This window comes from Pteronotus mesoamericanus, unplaced genomic scaffold, assembly GCF_021234165.1.
Source record: "Pteronotus mesoamericanus isolate MK-2021 breed Mesoamerican mustached bat unplaced genomic scaffold, CSHL_Meso_final scaffold_232, whole genome shotgun sequence".
Classification (NCBI taxonomy): Eukaryota; Metazoa; Chordata; class Mammalia; order Chiroptera; family Mormoopidae; genus Pteronotus; species Pteronotus mesoamericanus.
In genome coordinates, this window is record NW_026555311.1 from 27,477,533 (window position 1) to 27,486,957 (window position 9,425).

Genomic DNA, 9,425 nt, shown 5'->3' on the forward strand with positions numbered 1-9,425 from the left:
CACTTTGTATTTCAATTGTGTTAGTTGATCTACTAATGCCTTTTATAACATTTTTTCATCAGAATCAAGTCTAGAAATAGGTATTGCATTTAGTCATCATGTCTCTTAAGCTCCTTTAATTTGAATTGTTTTCACAGCCTTCCTTTGTCTTCTCTGATTTTGACTATTTTAAAGAATGTACATACCACTACCCTTTATAAGAACAGAACATTTATCATTTTGGGATTTTTATGATATTTCCTCATGGATGCTCTCAGGTTATACATTCTCAACTGGAGTACTACATGTGTGATATGTTCTTCTGAGGGTTTCACATGTGGAGACCAGTCATGCCCAGCTGTTTCTCATTGGTGATGTTATGTTTGATCACCAGATCAAGGTGTCTTATTTCTCCACTGTATAATTGCCATTTTTCTCTTTTGCAACTAATAAGTAGTGATAAGATACTTAAAAGTGTGTAAATATCCTATTCCTCATCAAAATTTGTCTTTAGTTTTAAAACCTGTTGATATTTCTTGCTTAATTCAATGTCACCATGATGGTTGCAAAACAATCTTTTTTTTTTTTTCTTAAACTCCTACACTCCTTCCACATTTTCTGGTCTTCCCTCAACATTCTTCTGTCAGCAGGAGATCTCTCTTTTTCGTATCTGTCTGATTGTCTATCTATATACCTACCTAACATTAGTATGAATTCATGAATTCTTAATTTTTCAGTGGTTTATAATGAGTCATTTTGGTGCTCACATTAACCCTGGTTTGGCCAGAATGAGTCTCTTGAATCTTGCACCTGTGCCCTAGTGACTTGCTCCTATCTTTTTTTTTTCTTTTTTTAGCTAGGGGAGACACTTCTTTACTTTCTGACATAACAAGCTGTTTCAGGCTCATCTTGTATCACTCCTGCCCCAGATCTGAAATTGATTAGAATGACTTCTTTAGTAAGCGGCAGCTATAGACTCAGGTGGCTATGTAGAAAGAGGAATTACAACTCTGGAGCACGAAGACTTTGGGACTCTGTGACATAAGTGAAGCAGAGCAGATAAATAATGCAATAACCTGGCAAACAGGTTTCTTATTATGAGAAAAAACAGAGCTCAGACTTAGGTTATCCTGTGGCTGTGTCAACAGAATACAATAGCGGCTTGGAGCATGGCCTCTTGAGTCAGACTACCAGGATTCAGATTTCAGCTGTCATGTGCTAGATGTTTGTCCTTAGGTCAAAGACTTGGCTTTTTTTTTGTTAATAATTTTTTTAGATTTTATTTATTTATTTTTAGAGAGGGGAAGGGAAGGAAACATTGACGTGTGGGAGAAACATCCATTGGTTGCCTCATGCACACCCCCAACTGGGGACCTGGCTAACATCCAGACATGTGCCTTGACTGGGAATCAAACCAGCAATTGTTCAGTTCACATATGAGCACTCAAGCCACTGAGCCACACCAGCCAGGGCTAGTTTCTTCATTTGTAAAATGAGATTAGTAATAGTATTAACAGCATAAAGTGATATAAGAATTGAATAATCCATGTAAGTGCTGAATAGAATCTGTAGCACATAGCAAATGCTTAATAAATCACAGTTGTTTTTATTAACAATATTTGCTGGATTTTTAAAAAAATTTTCTTGTTTCAAGTTGATTGAAAAAAAATAACTATTCTTCTCTAGTTGAAAACCACTCTGTTAATGGAGTTAATTCTTGTGAGTGTATGTGGAACTGAAAGACCCTTTGGTGACATAACTTTTGTTTCCATGTAAGATAGAAGGAAAATTTCCAAGAACCTATAACAAATATTAAAATGAATAATCATAAAGGGTGTTCAGAAAACAATAGTAGAAATGTTCACTAGGGGGAGCTATTATAACAAATTATATAATGTTTCTTTGAAATATATTTTTCATATTTTATTTATAATGTATCTTTGCTGTGAAGTGAAAATTGATAAGTATTGCATTGTACTTTTGTGCAGACTATAAATATGACAGCTTACTATTTTAAAAGGTAAACATTAATATAATCTGGAGAGAATAAATATTTATTGAATTTTGAAAACTGCACTAAGATTTCATTCTATCTTGGCCAAAAGTTAGAAATTGTAAGAGCTAAGTAAGCAGTATGGCTATATAGTTAAGTAAAATTCCCATTAAATAGTGCAGCAAAAGAAACCATTTAAGATACTTGACAACATTCTCTGAAATGACTGTAGAAAGCAAAATAGAGACAAATGCCAGGAGGGGAGACTCTTAACAGAAAAGGAGTGGCTTTGAATAAGAAATAATCTGGTAGTTTGTGACTCAGTGTGATGTAACAGCAGGGGAAAGGATCAGTCTGGTAGTCAGGGGATTTGGGTGTGGGGGCCAGCTTTCTTGCTGTTTGACCCCAGGCAAGTCACTCAGCCTCAGTTGCCTCGCCTGTAAAGGGAGGGATCTGGAACTCCAATGTTCCTTTGAGTTCTAATATTCTATGATGCTGACAGTAAAAAGCAGGAAATTAGTGTAATTATGTTTAAGGTAATTATTTGCTTAACATTTAATACTTAAGTGTTATAATCACACGGACTTTGTTTTGCTCCAGCCAAATCTCCCCTGGTACTAGAATCAGAGTCATAATTTATTTGTGCAAAATACCTAACATGTAATTATCATTTTTTGTTTTGTTCTTGTTCTTTCTGGAGAGTAAGAGTATAGTTTTCCAGGATGGACTGGGCTGAAGAATGTTTAAGGTGGCTATGTTAGTACAGCTAGAAAAGTGGGTGATCTAGAGTTTACAACACAATGCCAAGTCACTGAATAGTAAAATTACATATTTCTTTAAATAATATTTTTTATTTTCAACTGCATTTCCCACATCAGTTGTGAATGCATTTGTAATTGGCAGCTGCAAATAATATCCCTATGCTTTTTTAAAAAAATCCTCACCCAAGGATATGTTTATTGATTTTAGAGAGAGGAAGAGAGAGAAACATCAATGTGGGAGAGAGATATCAATGAGTGGCCTTCTGTATGTCCCCCTGTACCAGAAATCGACCCCGCAACCTAAGTATGTGCCCTGACCAGGGTTTGAACCCAGAACTGTTTGGCTCCAACCAACATAGCCACTCAGCCAGAGCCATATCCCTACTCTTTATTTTGTTTGAGAAAATACTTTTCAGTATTTGGAAGATATCTTAGATCCTATTGAATTATATATTAAAAATAGCACTGTTCCCATTTCAATCAAAACATACCATAATACTAAAGAGATTCTTGTAATTTGGTTGTAAACCAAAACTCTCTTAAATTTTCCCTTTTGTTCCTTTCAAAAATGATAAGTACATTTGTGGACCTTTTTAGGATCTTGATTCAAACAAACTACATGTAAAAAGACACGTATGGGACATATGAAGAATAGTTAATGGAATTAAGGAGCTACTCTAATTTTTAGGTGTGAAAATGATAAAAAAGGTATGTGGATATTTTTAAGAATTTTTCTGCTCTTTTAGGCATGCAAGCCAAAATAATTATAGATGTAATGATATGATGTGTAGGATTTGCTTCAAAGGAACCCAGTACCTGGAAGAGAAGAGAAAGAAAAGATGAAATAAGCTTAGCTGTGAGTTGCCAATTGTTGAAACTAGGTCTTGGGTATATGAGGGGAGAGGGAGAATCATGATCCATTCTCTCTACTTTTGCATATTACAAAATTTTTCATAGTAAAAAGTTAAAAACAAATCACACACCAAAAAAACTCCCGAATCCAACTGTCATTATTTAATAACTTTGAACTTAGTATGGACCTAAGAAGACATCTTTTACAAGAGAAATCTGCAGTTCCAAGTCTTTTTCTTGATGATTGGGTCTGAATGTGTTAATCAATGCTGCCCTGTCATAGCCCCTGACATAAGGAAAATGCTGAAATGTGATTTTTAAATCATAAAAATGTGCCCATAGTAATAGCTCCATCTTTTGCATAATATTTAAATCAATTCATTGATTTCCAGTTGCCTGATACTCTTATTTCAGTAACAAAATAAACGATACATAGTTCAGTGAAGTTGAATCCATTTGGGTTCATTTGTGCTCAAAAGTCTGAAGCCAATTAAGATCTGCTTTTCAGCTGCGTGTTGGAGGACAGGGCATCTGTCTCTTTGTAAGGCATGAATTTTTTTCTTTCTTTTTTGTATGTGTTCATGAAAAGAGCAATCAAGAGCAAAACCCATGTGTGTTTAGCCTTGATTCTTTGTATATTTGCATATAAAGAATTACAAATACAGAGAGTGTTTACAAATATTTCATAAACATTCCATTTAAAACCTAGAAAACAAAAATTCTCAACCTCATATTCTTTTTCCCTGTTGTTTTTGTTTCTCTTTACAATATAACTTCTCAAAAGAATCCTCTATACTTGCTGTCTCCAGTTGTTTCCCTTGTATTCTTTTTTGAATTCTGTTCATTTGGGCTTTTGTCACCACCACCCCATTCTTGTCAAGGTCATTAATGACTTTCCCTTTGCTAAATCCAACTGTCAATAGCCCCCATCTGACTTCACTTATGAGCAGCATTGGACAGTTCGACCATTCAGCGCTCCCTGATAAACTTTTTTACTTCTCTTTCAGATCATAACAGTCTATAGGTTTTCCTTATATTTCTGGCCACTCCTTCTCAGATTTTCTTGCTGGTTTTATTCTCAGATTCTTGATTGTAAAGGTTCAGGTCTCAGTTTATGAAATCCTTCTCTTCTGTCTCCAGGCTCATTATCTTGATAATATTATTCAGCCTCAATTTAGCTCTAAATGTCAGATAAATACAGATGCTCCATCATTTATATCCAGCTCAGACCTCTCCCCATAAATCTCAATTACTTTCTTGACATCTTGGATGTAAAAAGGCATTTCTAAATTAATATATCCAAAACAACTGCTAATCTTTCTATCCACCCCCAACCTGGTCCACCTGCAGTCTACCTCATCTAAGTGAAAGGCCACTTTATTATTCCAGTAGTTCAGACCAAATCCTAAAGTCATCCTCTCTTCCTCTTATGACCCATATCCAACCCTTCTACAAATTCTGTTGTTTCTATCATCCAAATATACTCTAAACTCTATCCACCTCTCACCTCTCACCATCTCTATGAGTACTACTTTGATCTCTCTCTTGCATTATTTCCAAAGCTTCCTAGCTGGTCTTTCTTTACTCTTATTTGCTGTTCAGGAGTCCAACCTCCACATAGTACTCAAAGTGGCTCCTTTAATACTTATATCCAACCTTGCAATCCTCTGCTCAAAGCCCTTCTGAAATGACATGGGAAGCCATTGGATTTTACCTATTTCCTCCCCACCACTATCTCTTTCTCATTTTCTGTTACTTTCCTGCTCCTGTACTTTCCATGCACCCTAAATTCCCTGATGTCCTTTAAATACACCAGGCCTTAGGACCTTTGTGCTTGCTGTCCTTGCTACCTTGAACCATCTCCGTTTTTCATAATAACTGCATCAGATGTTCTCTTGGATAACATCATAGTAGTGAAGACTTGCCCCGACTGCATAAAGTTGCACACTCTACTCTGTCACCAATGGCCTGCACTCTCGATCTCCTTCCTTCTTTTTTTTTTCTATAGCTCATGTCACACACTTGGCACAATGTTAATTTTTACTTACTTATTTTTTTATCATCTCATTCCCCACTGCACCCTCCATTAGAATATAAGCTCTATATAGGTAAGGATTTTTGCATATATTCTCACTGCTATATCCTCCCTGCCTAGTTCAGAACCTGACACTTAGTGAATACTTAAATATGGATTGAGTGAATAATTGATTACACAGTCAATCACTGAGGACTTCAAATTCTTCTTGTGTAAATATCATGTTGCTAAATATTAATAAATAAAATATAGAACAGAGACCCCTTCTTGCTCACACTCCATCCAGGACCAAACCTTCAACCCAGGCATATGCCTGACCGGGAATCGAAGCAGTGACCTTTGCTTTCACAGTATGACACCCAACCAACTGAGCCACACCAGTCACCAGGCTAAGTCTGAATATTTATAACAAAATCTATGATTTTACTTTGGTTGTATTTGGGCTGAATTTAAGGTGGGAATGATGAAGATGGGAGAGAGAAATAAAGTTACCTTATTAAGTTCCTCCTTGGCTTTGTCATTTGTATGACAGTATACCAAAAGCCCTTCCATATACATTATTGCTGCTTTTAAGCCTCACAATAACCTTTATGGATAGGTATTCCTGTACCCAAGTGATAGAAGAGGAATTTGGGCTGTGAGAGCTTAAGGAACGGATGCAAGGCTTCATAGCTACTTGGTGAGAGAAACCGTAAGAAAGGAGCCCAGTATTTGCCACAGAGGACATGGAGTTGAGTTCTATGTCCTTATCTATGAAAATGCGTTACTAAAATACCATAGGGAATTGATAAAGATGCAGTTTGCATTTTTCACACTAACAAAACTGTTGAAAATGAAAAGTCATGTCAAAATATTGTCTGTACTATGGCTAGGTAGTTTTATTCCACTGATCCATTATGTTCTTATGATGTGGAGACAGCCATAGAATTTTCAATCATATTTTTACAAGGGCACTCGAGTTGTCATTTAGTTTATTTGAGATATTTTTCTGACAGGCCTGCAACAACAGTAACAATTCAACTTTATTAATGAGCCTCTATTATATAGAGCACATTGGGGCCACCACAGAGGAATGGGAAACTAGTATGTATTTGATAGCCTCTAGAATGAGAGGAAATTCCAAAAATTCTTCCTGAGTGATCTGTTTTCATGTTTAACAATGCTCACTGTAGTTGATCTTGTACTTAATGGGATGAGAAATGTGGAAGAAGTTATCACACAATGAGTACTCAACAATAAGTATATATCTGAATCAGGTGGTTTATGGGCATGACACATTGCATGCATGATCACTTTTTTATGCTAAGTGAAATAAGCCAGGTGGTAAAAGACAAATACCATATGATCTCACCTATAAGTGGAACCTAATCAACAAAACAAACAAGCAAACAAAAAATAACCAGAGACATTGAAATAAAGAACAAGTTGACAGTAACCAGAGGGGAGTGGGGATGGGGGTAACAGGCAAAGAAGGGGAAGGGGTCATCAAGGAACATGTATAAAGGACTCATGGACAAAACCAAAGGGGGTAGGATTAAGGGTGGGAGGTATGGGTGGGTGGGGTGGGGGAGAGTGGTGGTGGGAGAGAGTGGAGACAGCTACATTTGAAGAACAATAAAAAAATATGGGGCTTTCATTTAGGGAGATGCCCTTTCTGCAGAGGTTCAGTCATGCTGTAATTTCACAGTTCATGCTCTATCTTAATCTCCAAAAGAATCTGGAGGAAGGCAAGGCAGTAGGTGTGGCCCTCTCCCTGCACATATTGTTCTGGGGACACAGGAGGTAACCCAGGCTACTCCCTCCACCTTCTTACACCCTAAGTATGCTTTGTGAGCTGAATTGCTCTATTTTGCACCTCTGCTGCTTTGTTAAAGTGGCAGGGCTTCTTCTTCAGCTGGTAATGGTAAACTTGCCTCTTGGGAGTGTAACCAACCCAGTGACCCTCACAAGAATGTCATAATCATTACAAAAACCAATGTAAGCAGAGGGGCTGAGCCAACTCTCCAATAAACAGAGTGCAAATTTAAAGATCACATATTTAGCCCTGGCTTGTGTGGCTCAGTGGATTGAGTGCCAGCCTGTGAACCAAAGTGTTGCTGGTTCGATTCCCAGTCAGGGCACATGCCTGGGTTGCAGGCCAGGAATCCAGTAGGGGGTGCATGAGAGGCAACCAAACATTGATGTTTCTTTCCCTCTCTTTCTCCCTTCCTTCCTCTCTCTCTAAAAATAAATAAATAAAATCTTTTAAAAAAAACATATGTATCTGTTTCCCTGGAATACCTGTTACTCCACGATAGCAGTTCTTAAGCATTTTGACCTCAGGACCTTATTGAGAACCTTAAAAGGCTTTGTTTATAGCTATCAAAATATATCATATTAGATATTAAAATGGTACACAAGTTTTAAAAATGTATTAGTCCATTTAAAAGTAAAATAATAAACCCATTACATGTTAACATGGGTAGTATATTTTTATGAAAAATAACCATGTTTTCAAGAAAATTATTTAGAAGAATGGCATTGTTGTACATTTTTGTAAACTTCTTTGAAGTTTGGCTAGACAGCTAGATTCTCATATCTGCTTCTGCCTTCAATTTGTTGCAGCTGGGAGTACTGAGTACAGCGAGTGAGGGTAGGGAGGATCAGTAAACCTGGTAAAAGGTGGCCCTGGAGAGACAAGCAGGGTCCAAGAGCAAGAGCACATGATCTTATGTTTCATAGTACAGTGGTACCTTGGCACTCGTCAGCTTCAGAATTCATCAAACCTGGTACTCGTCAAACGCATCACATGTTTGAAAAAATGTTTCAGCACTTGGTGCTTGCTTGCCACTCATTGCACTTGCTAGAACTTGTATGACTCAGGACGCCACCCCTCAAGAGAAAATGCTTCATCAATCGTTGCTTGCTTGTCACTTGTCAGAACAAATTAACAACTTGTCAGAATGAATTAATGATGACTACCAAGGTACCATTGTACTTTGTGCTTCAGGGCAGGGACACTGTCAATTTTCTAGGGGGAAGGTCATCCAGGGTTGGGCCCGATTGCCTCCAGATCCTTTCATAGTCCTTCCCTTGTTCTGCCATATCTGATCCATGGATGCTGCATTTCCTGGGCTCTAACATGCCCGGGGTTCTGGCTGGCTTTAGCCAAATGGAGGTACTGTTGGAAAACTGGATGGTGATGGGAAGGCTGAAATCAGGATGTTTCTCCCCGACTCTTTCCACCTTGGGCCGCACTGCTGGCTGCAACTCTATCTGCTCTGTGGCCCTCTGTCTCTCTCCGCCCTGGCTGGGTAATTCCTATCTCTGCTGGGTGAACCCAGACTCTGGGCTCCTATTATAGACAGGTTTTCTTGTGCCCCTCCCTGCCTGGGGTGGTAGCGGCTCTTTCTTCTGTTGTTGCCATCTCTGGGTTGCCTCTCTGCCCTTTTTTTTGACTTCTTAGCTTTTTCGTCACCCATGTAGCTAATTTTGACTATGAAATTACATGTGCTTTTCAGAGTCTTATTTTCCTGGCTGGACCCTGACTGGTACAAATATATATATATATATATATATATATTTATATATATATAAATTGATTAACCTTTGGGAAAGATCACTCAAATTGCAGGGGGAAGATGAATTGCAAGGTAAAAGATAGAAGCAGAGAGACCAACTGTGGGTGATGTATTTAACCCAAGTGAGACATGCTGAGAGGTTGAATGTAGGCAATGGACAGAGTTCAAAATAAAAAGAGATGAATTTGAGAAATATTAGGAAGGCAGAATCCACAAGGGACTATGCCTGACTGACTGTGGGGAAG